The sequence below is a fragment of the Protopterus annectens genome, chromosome 10.part0 (assembly GCF_019279795.1).
Source record: "Protopterus annectens isolate FY-2018-M chromosome 10.part0, PAN1.0, whole genome shotgun sequence".
NCBI classification, from domain to species: Eukaryota; Metazoa; Chordata; order Ceratodontiformes; family Protopteridae; genus Protopterus; species Protopterus annectens.
The window spans coordinates 1,826,104,457-1,826,120,751 of record NC_056744.1 but is presented as its reverse complement, the minus strand read 5'-3'; the positions used below and the strand labels follow the sequence as shown (position 1 = coordinate 1,826,120,751).

Here is a 16,295-nt window from a genome sequence, read left to right as displayed (position 1 = left end):
CATAGCTAAAGAAGGCTTTGTGGTTATCTTTTGAATCTTTGGCTATTTTTCTTTCGAAGTTAGCCTTGGATGATTTCATGGGGGACCTCAGTTTCTTACTGATACGGATCAGGGATGTCTTACTTTCTTGGGATTTGCTTTTTTTCTGAACTAGTTTCCTCCTTTTATTGTATAGCCTGTTTATTGCAGGGGTCCACCAAACTGGTTTCCTTCTCTTAGAGGAGTGAGTCTTGGTTTTGCTAGGGATGGCACGATCTATGCATCCTTGTAGATGCTCAGACTGCATTTGTAAAGGTTTCTGCATCTTGGGCAGCATTATCCTTTAGCGTGGGGGCTTTGAAACTTACCACCTCTGTCTTAAGTAAGGTGAAGTTTGCTTTAGAAAAGTTTTTTACTGTGGTTTCCTTAGTTGGGGGTGGTTGTGGGGTGTGGACATCCAGAGTGATTAGTTTATGGTCTGATCTAACCAGTGACGGGTTGACCTCCGGTGTGGAACACCTGTCGCCCATGTTGGTCATGACCAGGTCCAATATGTTTTCACCTCTGGTAGGGGAGTTTACCAGATGATCCAGGGCATTTGAGTTGATGAATTCCAGGAAGCGCTGAGCATGGGAATTTGCACTCGAGTAGTTTTCCCAGTGAATGGTAGGGTAATTGAAATCACCCAATATCAGGGTGTTTGGTAGGACCGTCATGTTTTGCAGTGTCTCCAGAAAGTTGGAGTGGTGGTCCTGGGTCATGGAGGGTGATCTGTAGCAGGCCATAATTTGCATTGCAGATTTGCCCGATGTTAGTTGCACATGGGTGATCTCAGAGGTATCATGCTGTGCCACTAACCTGGAGGTGTAGGTATCCTTGATGAATATGGATACACCCCCTCCTTTTGTGCTTTGGTACGTGTTCTGTGGCCAAAATGTGTGGTATGAGTTGTAGCTCAGTAGTGCTGGGGTGCTCTCTGGAGCCTTGAACCAGGTTTCAGTTACTGCACAGATGTTGACGTTCTCCATACTGAGGAGTGCTTTGAGCGCATGCATTTTGAGATTTAAACTCCTGGCATTGAGTAGCATGACCCTCAGTTTTTTGTTAATTGTGCTGTTTACAGAGGTGGGTAAAACACTTATAGGTTCATAGGTTCATAGGTTGATACTAGGCTATCTGCCCTAGGGCATTTATAAGCCTAGCCAGAGTGTGTTTGGCTTTCGCCACCCTTTTAGATTAGTTGACTGTGCCTCTGTATATTAGGTCACAGAAGGTAGCCCTTTTAAGGTTAGTTTACTGTACCTCTGTCAAGCAGGGACACAGAAGAGATTCCAGGGGTAAACTTACGATCTCTCATCCACTCATCAAGATTTCTCTTGAAGAGGGTCAGTGAGGGGCTCTGCCTAACATGGATTGGGATTTTGTTCCAGAGTGAGGGGAGCCTCTGGGATATGAATCTGTCCCTCCAGCATGTCCTATTTATTTCTGTGCTGAGGTTCAAGTCCCTGGAGCATGTAGCTCTAAGGGATTTGGATTTCCTGAGGTGGAGCATGTCCCTTAATTCTGGGTTGAACATGGCTTTATATGTCAGACACAGATCGCCTCTGAGTAGGCGGTACGCAACTGAGTAGAGCTGGAGTTTCTTTAGCCAAACTGCATAGGGCAACTGTTTGAGTCCATTGAACCTCTTGGTGAGGTACTTTGGGGGTCTTTCCAGTTGCTGCAGGTGTCGGGTAAGGTACATCCCAAATGGGGCATTGTATTCAATTATGAGCCTGATAAGTGATGAGTAGAGGGGCACAATGACCTCTCTTGATCTAGATGTGAACCCTTTCATGATAAGGTGGGCTATATAGAAGGTCTTTCTAACCACTTTGGCAACGTGATTGTCAAAGGAGAGATTGCTATCTACTTGGGTCCCCAAGTCCCTAATTACTTTTTCCGTACTTAATGGATTACCACCTATGTGGTAATTTGTGGGCAGTTTGTTTTTCCCAAAGGGGATGACTATGCACTTTTTGGCATTTAGCTTTAGGCCATGGCTCTGGCCAATCAGATCCCACTGTAAGGGATCTGGGCACTCTTGTTAATAATTCCTTCTCATTTCACCATTGTGACACCACAGTATTTTGGAAAACCTTTTATGTGGCTCATAAATTCCAAAGGTATTTCCTCTCTAGATCCATAGAAGTCTTTTAATTCCCCTTTATTTGTATTTTGTTAGACCCATTACGGAATTTAATGTGCCGTTTGGCATATATTTGTCTAAACATATCACTCAGCTTGAGAGACCTTAGAGATTCATAAATAAAAATATCAGAGGCATCAAATATCTTACTTATCAGGACAAACTGACAGCCCTCTTTCTATACTCAGTTTCTTAGAGACTACTCCATGAAGATCTGTGTCTAACATTTTAAACAATGAAAGATCCAACCCTCTTTAGCTTTCTGTTTCTTCACAAGTTACCTCAAATACCCAGTTAAATTATTTATTTTTATTTTATCTGTTTTATTTGTCTTTGTTTACCGTGAAAGTCTGGCTGTGTAATACCCATTTTTCAGAGGAGGCCTGGGGAAAAAAACTCCATTTGTTTACATTGCATTATATTGCTTTCCAGTTAAACACAGACTAGTTACTTTTCTACTTACATTTATAGACAAATAGTAGTTACTTTTATACATTCTAAGATTTTACAGAGGTGGAAGTTAATAAAGAGAATGTCCATGTGGAACTTACAGGCAGCAGTTATGCATAATCATTGTTTTGTTATTTCAGTGAGAGATTGGCAGTACTCTGTTTAAGGAGAGTATTTGGAGAGTATCGTATGTTGAACAGAAAGTCTTAACCTTGTGATGAGTATGTGCAAGACCAGGACTGGTTAAGATGTTGTTTAAGCAGTGGTTTAAAACTACTGAGTTTGTCAGAGAGTTTTATTTGTGTGGGGATACTATTCCAGAGTTTAGCAATGTATTGGGAGTCGAGTAAGTCTGCTGCAACATTATCTGAGTTATTGGTGAGTAGTAAGAATTTGTTACTAGAACGGTGGTCCCTTAGTGAACAGTACGGCAGTAATAGGTTTTGTAGTGCAGGGCCTTTTTCTGGATGATGAATGAGTTTGTGTGCTGTAGTTAGGTGTGAGTATGTTAGGTAGTTATGCAGTTCAAGCCAGTTTAATTGCTTAAGCTGTGACAATGCTGTGCCCTGTGAGGGAGACTGGTGACAAATTTAGCTATTTTATTGTAGCACGAGGCAAGTTTTGTTCTTTGACTATTGTTTAAGTTGTTAGGACAGGAGCAGCTTATAAGAGCTGGCAGTAAGAAGGTGGTGGCTACAGTTTCTTGCAGTATCTGTAAATAGTCCATTGATCCTATAAAATCAGCCTAGTTGCTGATGTGCAGATTTAATGGTGTGCAGTATATACTGGTCATATCTGAGATGCTCATCTATTGTAACAACTAGAAGTTTACTGTGAGTTATAGTTTCAATGACAGAATATAAGCTGACTTTATGGAAAAAGATTGCTTTTGATTTTGGCAACTTTTTGCAATAAAAAAATAGTTTTCTTGGGGTGAGTAGGAAATTTGATTCTTTGAGCCAGGTTTCTGCAGAGGAGAAAGATTTTTGGGTAATGTCTTGGAGCTTATTTATTGTTGAGGCTGCACATATTAATGTTAAGTCATCTGCATACTGAGCTAAACTAGCATGGTGATTGGAGGTGTGGAGGTCATTAATAAATATAGTAAATAGGAGAGGATCCAGGACAGAGCTCTGAGGGACACCTGTAGTGACTGGTTGAAAGGATGAGTAGGTTTGTTGCCATTTAATGGAAATAAACCTTCAACAGCAGATAAATAAAAAGCTGGTGTAATAGAGTGATATCCCAGTGTATCCCAACATCTGGAAAACAATAAAACTTCTATTACAAGTCAAGCAGAGTAACACACTTTCCACCTTCAAGGTAAACCAAAATAATTGGAATGGCAGCCTCAGATTTTTCTCCAATCTATCTTGTCTTGCCCTCACTAAGCCTGGAGGGAGCCTTTAAATATTTTTTTAGCTAGGCTTGCAATGGTCTGCAGATTGATTGCTTAGTACTTACTAATGAACCTCTGAACTTTAGACACCTAAGTTGTGATCCCCTGTAATTTTCACTGCACTGATGCTTTGACCAGTGTGGCAGGTGCTCATGTATATGTGTATGCAGGATATATGATCTCTTCCTTCAAGAAGGCACTTTGGCAACACATCCTAGATGCCTCTTTCTAAGAATGTTCCTTGAGTAGGCCTTCAGGGGCTTGGTAGAGTACCACCAGAGAGGGAAAAGGCTTTTGATACCATAGAGGACCTCCGTCACCAATGTCTGACCCCCATAGCTTCTCCTAGAGAAGGCCAAACTTGAAAGAAGGAAGATAGTCCTGAGAACAGCCTGAAAGCCAACATGCAACTGATCTGGAGAATTCTCCCAGTTTAATTTCTCCAACAGTATAATACCCCCTTTGGTATGTATCTGTCCAAACACGTGCAACAACTGGAAAAGCCATAGAGATACTTTACTAAAAGGATACAAGGCTGTAACAGCATGTACTGCTCAAAGCTTTGTCATTATACTGTGTATCCTTCAGATTGCTAATAGGTGACCTGTGCCTGGCATACGAGGCATATTCCTACCCATTACTGATGGTTTAGTGCACATCAGCAAGTCAAACTGCATCAGAAATACCTTGTCTAGGTATCTAAACCTCACTGCAACATCAACAGAAAGGTTCAGAGGGACAGGTGTATCTCGCAAAGTTTAGCACTGCTCTGGAACTGACTTCCTATGCACATTAAACAAAGTTCATCCCATCCATATTCAAGCACAACCTAGGTCTATGGATGGGAAACAGAAAATTTACCCCAGGACTGCCACCTGTGCTACAAATGGACAGAGGCAGCTCCTACAGGGTTTACCCCATGCACATGTCCCCTCAAATTATCTATGATATGATCCCATTTCCTCTGATTAGGTGTAATATATACTTATTGACCATGGGATGGGTAAGACTGATCTGTAACCAATTGGGGTAAGTTAATTTAAGCACAAAAAGGGAAATTGCTTAAAATGGCCTGTGAGGGCAGCTAGCCTAGTGCTTACCTATGACCCTATGATGGGAATGGACTCCATTCCTAAGGCAGGGTATGATTAAAGTTAATGAAATTAGTGTTATTTCTGTCACCAGTCTTAGCCAAAAGTACTCTTCGCAGCACATGCAATGTACCCCGAACTGACTGCTGTAATTCATATGGAGTTACCTGTATTGGTAGAACTTCTGAATATGATTGTAAATTCTTTTTAATTAGACTAGTTGCTCCTACCTACTACTGTTTGAAATGTCTGGGTATCTTTCTTCCACACTGCTCTCATTTCTGCCTGCAGATCCTGGTATTTTATGACTTTATGTCTCTTGGTTAGAAAGACACAGTAATCACTGGGTATTGCAATTTCAATAATCAATGCTACTTTTATCTTTTTTCATGGATTGCTATGTTTGGTTTTCTTGCATCTATTTGGAATTGTTGGTAATGGGTCATCCCATGTCATGTAAACTTTATCATTCTCTATAATGCTTTGTGGTTCATTATTCCAATGCTTTTAACTACTTCAATATTGTAATGTCTGCACGATCCCCAGTGCAATAGTCTCGCCACATTACTGTGCCTTTCAATATGCAGGCCCTCTGCCATTAGTATATCACACACATCAACAAGATGTGTGACTGTTTCCAGTTCTTTTTTAACAGAACCTGCATTTCTCTGTTTCTCCCACATGTTCAGTAGACATTGTAAACCAACATGTATGTAGTCCACTATTCTGAGCCACCATTAGTAACCTTTCATCTTTTGGTTACAATTCACCTCTCCTTAATTATTCCTGAGACAAATCATGACCAACATTAGGCTGTTCCAAGAGATCTCTATATCTGTATGCCTTTCCACACTTCTTGCCTTCTCATATGATCCTTCTTATATTCTTTTATTTGTTTTTTTAGCACATTCAGTTGCTGTCTGATTTTTGTCTTGTTCTGGTTTGATTTCCCTTCCCAATTGATGACAAATTGCTTCCGCTAAACTGAGCAGAAAAGTCATTTTACACTTCTTCTCCTCCTGTTTTAAAACTTTCAGTACATTTGGATCTGGTCAGGTTAGCTGATAAGCATGAAGACCCAGGACTGCAGATCTATACATGTAATCAGTTCTGAGGATGCCAATACCTCCTACAGAGCAAGGAATATTTGATATTGGTATAAACTGATTTTTATATATCATTTGATAAGCATAAAATGTTTTTCTTCTTTTTCTGTCCAACTGATCCAGTACATTTTGGGGCCAGTCATTCAGCTCAAAACTGTAAGTTAAAACAGGAAGAACAAATTGATTTATAGCTTGGACTTTATTCCTAGGTGTCAAGGCAGTTTTCAGTGTTAGTCTTAGTCTTCTGAAGGATTCCTTACTGAGTTATATTAGCATTTGTTCATGTTTTTTTGCCGATCCTCCATCAGTTTCCAAGTATTTATACACCTCCTCCTGCTCAAGTTCCTTTATATCACATTCCTGTCCCAGGCTGATATTTTCTTGGTACTAACAGCTTTCCTGTTTTATAGGTTCATAGGTTCATATGTGTTTACTAGGCTAACGAACACAAGAGCCTTTTTAAGCCTAACCATGCATCCCAAATCTCTGACAAGTTCTGATACCCTTGATAAGTGTAAGCAGGGGTCTGAGATACAAACTATTTACAGGTTACCTGTTTGGATCAGAGACCTAGGTGTCAAAGTAGGGATGAATTTCTGGTTCCCCATCCAATTGTCCAAGTTGAACTTGAATTGGGTTAGGGAGGAACTCTGCTTCACATAGATGGAGAGACTGTTCCATAGACGGGGTAGTCTCTGGGATACATACCAATTTCTCTAGTAGGAACTATTTATATCACAGGTAAGGTTTAGGTCTTTAGAATGGGTAATTCTGGTGCTGTTTGTTTTGTGGATATGCAGAAGGTCCATCAGGGTGGAGTCTGACAATGCCATGTATGCCAGGCATAGATTCCCCTCAAAAGCCTGTAAGAGACAGAATACAAGGATAGGGCCTTGAGGCGGTCTACATAGGACATATTACTTACGCCCTGTATTCTTCTAGTGAGGAACCTCTCTGGACGTTCAAATTGTTGGATATGCCTGGTTAAGTACATACTAAAAGGGGCATTGTACTCAATGACAGGTCTGATGAATACCAAATACAGTGGAACAATGACTTCCTTTGAATTAGGTGCCATACCTTTGTTTATAAGTTGTGCAACATAGAATGATTTCCTCACTACACGTGATGGTCAAAGGCTAGATTACTATCTATGTGTGTCTCTTAAGTCCCTGACTACTGGGTCAACTCTAAGGGGTGTGTGTCAGTATGATAGTTACCAGGGGTGGATGACTTCCCAAAGGATACTATTATGTATTTATTGGTGTTTAGTTTTAGTCCACGACTCTGACATCAGTTGTTTGTCTGTGTCAGCCCCTTTTTAAACATTGGTTTTGCACATTTATTAAGACCAAATGACATTCTTATATCAACTGAGAAAGTTTTAACCACTTGCAGTTGTGCTTTCAGTTTCTCATCAGATGAGCTATATGGTTTTAAATCATCCACAAAAGGTAGATGAGAGGTCTTTACACAAGGTTGTTTTCAGGGAGCCAATTGGTAACCATGATCTAATCTATTAAGTAAACAGTTTATTGGGTTAACTCATTCATAGGTTCATAGATTCATAGGTTCATACTAGGCTATCTGCCCTGGGGCAATTATAAGCCTAGCCCGATTCTGTATGGCTTACGCCACCCCTTGATTTGAGTATACTGTGCCCTTTTTAAGGTTTAGTTTACTGTGCCTCTGTCTAATAGTGACACGGGAGTAATCCCTGGGACAAACCTATGATCCCCCATCCACTTATCAAGATTCTTCTTGAAGAGATTCAGTGAGGTGCTCTGCCTCACATGAACTGGAATTCTATTCCAGAGCGAAGGGAGCATCTGGGTTATGAACCTGTCCCTCCAGCAAGTTCTATTTATTTCTGTGCTGAGGTTCAAGTCCCTCGAGCGTGTGGCTCTAAGGGATTTAGATTTACTGAGGTGGAGCATGTCCATTAATTCTGGATTTGACATAGCTTTGTATGTCAGGCATAGATCGCCTCGAAGTAGGCGGTATGCAACTGAGTAGAGCTGGAGTTTTTTTAACCGAGCAGCATATGGCATCTGTTTGAGACCCTTGATCCTCTTGGGGTCTTTCTAATTGCTGCAGGTGTCTGGTAAGGTACATCCCAAAAGGGGCATTGTATTCTATGATGGGCCTGATGAGGGATGAATAAAGGGGCACGATTACCTCTCTTGATCTAGATGTGAAACCCTTCGTGATGAGGTGGGCTATGTAGAAGGTCTTTCTAACCACTTTGGCAATGTGGTTTTCAAAGGAGAGATTGCTATCAACTTGGGTCCCCAGGTCCCTAATAACTTTCTCTGTACTTAATGGGTTTCCGCCTATGTGGTAATTTGTGGGCACATTGTTTTTGCCAAAGGGTATGACTATACATTTTTTGGCATTTAGCTTTAAACCATGGTGCTGGCACCAGTTATCTGTCTCTGTGAGACCTTTTTGAAGGATGTTTGTGTCAGCTGGAGAGTTGATTATGGCGCCCGGTTTGCAGTCATCTGCGAACTTGGTGAGCCATAGTCCTCCCATGTTTGCCTGTACCTCGGAAAAGTATATACCGAACAAGAGTGGTCCCAAGACAGAACCCTGTGGGACGCCACTTGTGACTGGTTTTGAGTCTGATATGGCTCCAGCAACTCTCACTCTGTGGGTTCTGTCTTTGAGCCAGTTTGCGACCCATCTTGTGACATAGGGGTTTATATTTAAGCTGGATAGCTTATCTATGATGCCCGAGTGGGGTATTGTGTCAAATGCCTTTGCAAGGTCCAGATAGGCTGTGTGGACTACCTTCCCTTCATCTATGGCTTTGGTGACTGTTTCAAAGAAGACAACCAGGTTCAAAAGGCAGGATCTGCCCTTGACAAAGCCGAACTGGGTAGGATCTAGTGTCTGTAGGTCCCCAATGTCTTTGTTTATGAGCTCCATGATGATCATCTCCATAGCCTTGCAGACTAAGCTAGTCAGGTTTATGGGGCGATAGTTTCCAGGGTCCATAGAGGCTCCACCTTTGTGGACTGGGACGACTGTTGCTGTACGCCATTCTGTGGGCACATATCCTGTAGTGAGGCTGAGATTGTATAGCTGTTTATTTGAGGGATTAGTTCCTCTTGTAGTTCATGTAGGACGCAACCTGGGACGCCATCTGGTCCCACGGAAGCAGTGTTTTTTGCTTTGGAGAGGGCAGCCTTCACCTGAGCATCTGAGATGTTTGGGAGGCAGCCCTCTGCCGGGATAGATACTTGCTCTTTTGGGGGGGGGGGGTGGAGAAGTTTGCACTGAACTTGTCTGCCAGGATATTGGCAATGTCTGTGGGTTCAGCGTATTTTTTGTCATTTAGAATCAACTCAGAACAAGTCTGGGAGTTGCATCCCAGGTTTCTAACATAACTGAAAAAAGCCTTATGATTGTCTTTGGTGTCCTGTGCAATTTTTCTCTTGAAGCTGGCCTTGGAGGATTTTATGAGGGATCATAATTTTTTGCTAGTACTGATCAGAGATGCCTTCCCTATTAGGGATTTTGCTCTATCATGTAGTAGCTTCCTCCTTCTGTTGTACAGTTTATTTATGGCAGGGATCCACCAGACTGGACGCCTGCCTTTGGATTATTGGGTCTTGGTTTTGTTTGGGATAGCATGATCCATGCATTCCTGGAGATGTCCGTAGAATGCGTTTATATAGGATTCTGCAGTTTGGGCTGTAGTTTCCACTGGCCCTGGGGCCTTGAAGGATTCCACCTCAGTTTTGAGAAGTGAGAAGTTCGCTTTTGAGAAGTTTTTCAAGCCTATATATCTTTTTTTGTATACTTGCAGGTAACTCCCATAGCTCCTTATGGCATTGAGACCTTTCTTGGGCCTGACTTCGTTAACTACGCCGTTTACCATCTAATAATAGGCAGGTTACAAAAGATAATGAGCTGTTAATAACACGACGCTAAGATGCTCGGGAATAGAAGGACATGTACAGGCTGTAAGATATGCAACATTCCAAACCACAGAGGGGTTAATGGGTTTAGGGCAAGACAAAACAGCAGCTGTGCAAGAGAATCACTGAGGAATATCTGTCTTTCAGTTTTTATCCTTGGGATAATAAGTTGTACTTTGCTATGACTCAGCTGCAGAGTGATCTGCCACTGTGATGTAATTGGTCAGTGCCGGGTGTATGCTATACATCTGTAAGCATTACTTAATCCACGAATGTGGGATGCTGTCAGATGCTCGTTTATAGTCTATCCATGCCATACTTAGATTCTTCCCCTTTTTTGCATTTCATTATTATGGCTTTATTTAGCAACAAATGATCCTGTGCTCCATATGACTTTCTTTTGTTAACTTTTTGTTCTATTGCTATAATTGCTTTTTTTTTCAAAATGACTATAAACTCTGCACCAATTCCCGTGTATAGTTTATACATCATCGGAAGGCAAGTAATTGGTTTATAGTTTTTAGGATAGCTTGCAGGTTCTCTCTTAAGGGGGGGTGTAGTTTTTCCTGTTGTTAACCAGGTTGTTGTCCATTTGGGATGCACATATAAGTAATTTACTCAGGGATAAATCACTGTGTAAAGATTTTAATAGTTGTACTCCGTCTCGGCCTGTAGGTTTCCAGTTAGGAGCCTTTCTTAATTTTGTTTCATTTTCTCTGGATGTTACATCATCCTGTTTCATATCTCCTAAATTAGAGCTTCTTACTCTTTTTTTAATTTTTCTGTCCACTAGGGTTTTAGATTCATAGATTCATAGACATGTACTAGGCAAATGGCCACTGGGGCCTTTTTAAGCCTAGCCACCATGTCTTGAGGATTCTACACTACCATTTTTCCCAGTCCAGGCACCAGTGTCTACCCCAGGATTGGCACTTTTTATTCCCAGACCTGTGCACTCAGCTGTCTTCTTTTTTAATTTTTTAACCTACCTCTCTCCATGATATATGCTATATACGATACAGTCTATATATCAGTGTCAACTGGGTGAAGTGTTGTATAAAACAGGGTCCATCACATGAGGGTACTGACCAGGTCTTGAGGATGAATTCATTTCCAGCATTACAACTCTTTGTTTCTTGCAGAGTTCATCATTTGTCCATTTGGACACTAGATTCTCCCAGAAAGGTGACTGACCCAGCAGTCTCACTCCTAATTAAATACAGGACTCTCCATGTGAGGGGGCAATTCTCCATATTCACCTTGGCTTGAACAGCTATTATAAAAGGACCATCAGGTTCTAGACATGGTCACAGATGGCTGCATCTTAGATTTTTTTAATTCTTCTAAAGAAATGACAATACTGATATCAACTCATATCTATAGAGTTCCTAGTCAGACTCAATCTCTTCTTCTCAAAAGGTCTGTAGAAACTACCCTTCCTTCTTAGAATTAAGTCAAAAGTGTTACTCACGCTTCTTGGTGCTGAGGCTATAGGAGATTTCCATGCCATCACTGACCTAAGTGGCTTCAAGTTCTAGATGCCGACTGGACATAATGGATACCTTTTATTACGTAATTGTCTGGGTTCTGCTCAGGAAGTTCATTTAATTCACTGTGAGTAAGCACTAGTGTCAGTAGCTAGTGTTGCAGCTGGGTTTATTCTGTGCTCCCATGGGACATACCAAAGTGTTTGTCATGGCGACAGAGGCCTTGCAAGTGAAGAACCTGCTTGTGTTCCCTTACTTAGACAACTGAGTCCCGGTGTCCTGCCTAGGAGCTCACTTGTTGTATTCTTAGTTTGGATGTTCCTATGATCATACATTTAGGGAGTCTTAATAAACTGGCTGAAGCCCACTTTAAGTCTGACCTAGAGGAGTGTGTTTACTAGGACACAGCTGGGCACTCTACAGTTAGTCCCTCCCACCGAGCGAACACAAGAAATCATGCCCTTTGCAGCCTGGTTAAAGATGCAGTTGAGGGTCTAGGCTGTACCCTTGTGTACCTTTTGGACCTGATAGCAATCTTCGTGTTGCCCTGGTCATACCTGAGGATAGAGGTGCTGCCAAGGATGTGAGGTGTTGGTAGATGTACAGCAACAGGGAGCCAATCTTTGTGGCACAGGGCACTGCTATAGCCAGAGTCTGACATGGTGGGCAATCCTCACCACTCTCAATGTAAAGTTTCCCTTCTGCATCAAAACCTGCTGCACATAGTAATGATGGATGCTTCACTAGGAGGGTATGAGATCTAGCTTGGCTCTTCCTGCTAGTACAAAGGAAGTTGGCCTTGTGGAAGAGATAGCTTGGCATAAACCAGCTTGAGCTTTTGGCCACGCTTCTTTTCTGAATGATGTGAAGGTTGAACCAAGAAAAAAGCCCCTCCTGCACTAGTCCAATGACCAGAGTGTCAGGTGACACCTAAACAAGGAGGGTAGCATGCACCTATGCCATGTGCAGAAAGCCACTGCGGGTCTGATGATGGCCATAGACAAATTCATCACCCTCTTGGTGTTCCCAGTCTCAGAGAGATGAATGTGTGAAAGGACTGCTGAGCTGCTCCTCCAGATTCCCACTGGAGATGAGTTTTCCAGGAGTGGAGCACCTCAGTAACTGACCTATTGCAGTGGTCCTCTCCCTTTCACCACATGCTGACCTATTCAGCACTGCTTTCTTCAGCAGTGCAAGTGGACTTAAAGCTGGAAATGTTCAATGTCTTTTGGAAGGAATGATTCCTGTATTCCTAAGATCCAGTCCCTCAGTTATTGCACCTCATCACACAATTGGGAGAAAGAAGACCATCCTTGTTTCTCCTTTAGTGGATGAAAATGATAAGTGTTCAGGCTGTGAGGACATGAAAAGTGCAAGAACTTATCCGGGTACAAGCTATTTCCCTCTTATCAAGGTGGTATGTTACTCTGCCTCATGATACAGCTCTTTGTTTAAATCTTTTGCTCCCACATGACCTTCTAGATGGAATTTCAGGGATTATTAAAGCTGGCAGGAATTTCAGCACTCAATAGGCTCATTCTGTTTCTTGAAAAAGTACTTAATCTGTGTACAAAGGCAGCTAATGCTTCCACATTTGCGTAACCTACTGGTTGTTCTGGCCAGCTTCAGACTTTTAAACGATTTGCGGATCACACATTTGCGTAACCTACTGGTTGTTCTGGCCAGCTTCAGACTTTTAAATGATTTGCAGATCACACATTTGCGTAACGTGCTGGTTGTTCTGGCCAGCTTCAGACTTTTAAATGATTTGCGGATCACACATTTGCGTAACCTACTGGTTGTTCTGGCCAGCTTCAGACTTTTAAACGATTTGCGGATCACACATTTGCGTAACCTACTGGTTGTTCTGGCCAGCTTCAGACTTTTAAATGATTTGCGGATCACACATTTGCGTAACGTGCTGGTTGTTCTGGCCAGCTTCAGACTTTTAAACGATTTGCGGATCACACATTTGCGTAACCTACTGGTTGTTCTGGCCAGCTTCAGACTTTTAAACGATTTGCGGATCACACATTTGCGTAACCTACTGGTTGTTCTGGCCAGCTTCAGACTTTTAAATGATTTGCGGATCACACATTTGCGTAACGTGCTGGTTGTTCTGGCCAGCTTCAGACTTTTAAATGATTTGCGGATCACACATTTGCGTAACCTACTGGTTGTTCTGGCCAGCTTCAGACTTTTAAACGATTTGCGGATCACACATTTGCGTAACCTACTGGTTGTTCTGGCCAGCTTCAGACTTTTAAACGATTTGCGGATCACACATTTGCGTAAGCTGCTGGTTGTTCTGGCCAGCTTCAGACTTTTAAACGATTTGCGGATCACACATTTGCGTAACCTACTGGTTGTTCTGGCCAGCTTCAGACTTTTAAATGATTTGCGGATCACACATTTGCGTAAGCTGCTGGTTGTTCTGGCCAGCTTCAGACTTTTAAATGATTTGCGGATCAGTTATACAATAATCTAGGTGCAACTTTCCATCAGTTGTGCCCATCACAACCTACTGGATGGCAGGACTGTGGCCTAGGACCAACTAGCCAAATATTTTAAAGGGGTTGTGTGTCTTCATCCTCCTTTGAGTACCTCCCCGTCTTTAGGGTTTAATCTACATGATTGACAGGTCACGTGTTCATCACTCAAACCTGCAGATTCTGCAACTCTGAAGTTCATCTGTTGGAAGATGCTTTTCTTGGCAGCATCATCTATGTGCTGCAGGATCTTCAAGCATCAGGCTTTATTTGTGGGGAATCATAGCTGTCTTTCCAAGGACTGTGCATTCTTTCAGATTAATCCCATACTTTCTCCTGAAAGTGAGTTAGGGATGTTTTTAAACCGGTTTCCCTACCTTTTTTGGGGAGGGCAAAGTCCATGGAATAAAGATGCCTTCACACCACAAATATATTTCACCAGCTCATGTTTTACCTGAAGAGACTGCATGAGTCTAGGAAGATTCGTCTTGTTTATTCCAGGGACAAAAGAACTGGTATCTGTTAAGTTACACTGTGCTCCAGAACTGGCATCTGTTAAATTATACTGTGATCTAGAACTGGTATCTATTAAGTTACACTGTGCTCTAGAACTGGTATCTGTTAAGTTACACTGTGCTCTAGAACTGATATCTGTTAAGTTACATTGTGATCTAGAACTGGCATATGTTAAGTTACACGGTGCTCTAGAACTGGTATCTAAGTTACACTGTGCTCTAGAACTGGTATCTGTTACGTTACACTGTGCTCTAGAGCAGGTATCTGTTAAGTTACACTGTGCTCTAGAATTGGTATCTGTTAAGTTACGCTGTGCTCTAGAACTGGTATCTGTTAAGTTACACTGTGCTCTAGAACTGGTATCTGTTAAGTTACACTGTGCTCTCCCATATGGGAGCCCAACTATGAGCTGAAAAAGGTTACTGTATAAAACTACTCAACCAGAGATGTGACTGCACCCAATACTTTCTTCAGAAATGTCTCCGTTGTGACCATTTTTCCATGGCCCCCTGTTTATTGGTTCACACTTTCACCAAACAGTACTGTTGGACTGTGAGTCCAAATATTACAGCTCCTATAGCACGTTGGTGCTGCATGATTTCATCTGGACTTTTAAATTTTGGTTCTTCTGTGGATTGGGTAATTTAATTTTCACCATTTGGAACTTTTCCCCAGATTCAGCCCACTAAAGGAGAGTCCTGAAATCAAATGTCTCACATATTTATTTATATATACTCACCATATTGGATGATTTGCATTGGAATCCTTCTCTGTGGATATTCGCCACCCTTCTGCTCTGTCTAGAAGGGCCTTATATTCAGTAGCTGCTATTGGAGTTCTCGCTAAGTTGGAGAAATTTATATTTATACATTTATGAATGCTTATATGTTTCAGATTCTGTTTCTTGCCTTACAGACTGTGCTTACATAATGGCCAGGGGTAAAATGGCAGGCATACTTGCCAATCATGCACCCCTAGCCCACTGCTCACCAGCAGATGGTGTGCAGGCTACTGGATATCAGAGCTGAAGCAAAAAATAGCTAAGCTGAAAATTCTAGTAGAACAAATTCCAGCAGTCCGCCTACTGTAAAGGAATCATTCACATATCAACCGATATGGTTAGTTCGTATCTGTTCTTTAGTCCCCTTTAGGGCTGATCACCAGGCCAAATATAAAGCAAATGATACATAATTTTGGTCTGAACAATTATCTAGAGTGTGTGTAATTCATTAAAAAACATTTATTGTTCTGTAATATACTTATTTTATTTTATAATCACAACTATAACTTTTAAAACAGCACAGTGGAGAAGCTGGTTCGTAATAGTCAACTAAGGTGCTGGATGCACTATTAGATCATAATATGAAATGTACTGCTTGAGAGATTTTCCTTGTAAATTATTACTAGCAATCTATACAGCCTGCTTTTAAGTTTTTAATAAACGTGGTGTACACACTAATTCACAAAGATGTTGCCTGCACATGGCTTCAGGTGAACTGTGAGTGAACTTTGTTCTCCCAAAGATGAGACTTTGAAGAGTGTATGCTGAATTGTTGGAGGGAATCCCCGAGAGGAACTCTATTTTAAACATGTGATGTATTCACAGAAATCATGCTGTGACCACTACTTAAAATCTGAAATAGCTTCCTTTAGACTGTGGCTGT

General features: G+C 41.7%; 1 protein-coding gene across 1 annotated transcript in view; it reads left to right on the top strand.

Moving 5' to 3' along the window:
• LOC122814070 (active breakpoint cluster region-related protein-like) overlaps positions 1-16,295 on the top strand; it is a 1,143,696-nt gene that overhangs the window by 506,288 nt on the left and 621,113 nt on the right. The gene's annotated exons all lie outside the window — the stretch shown is intronic.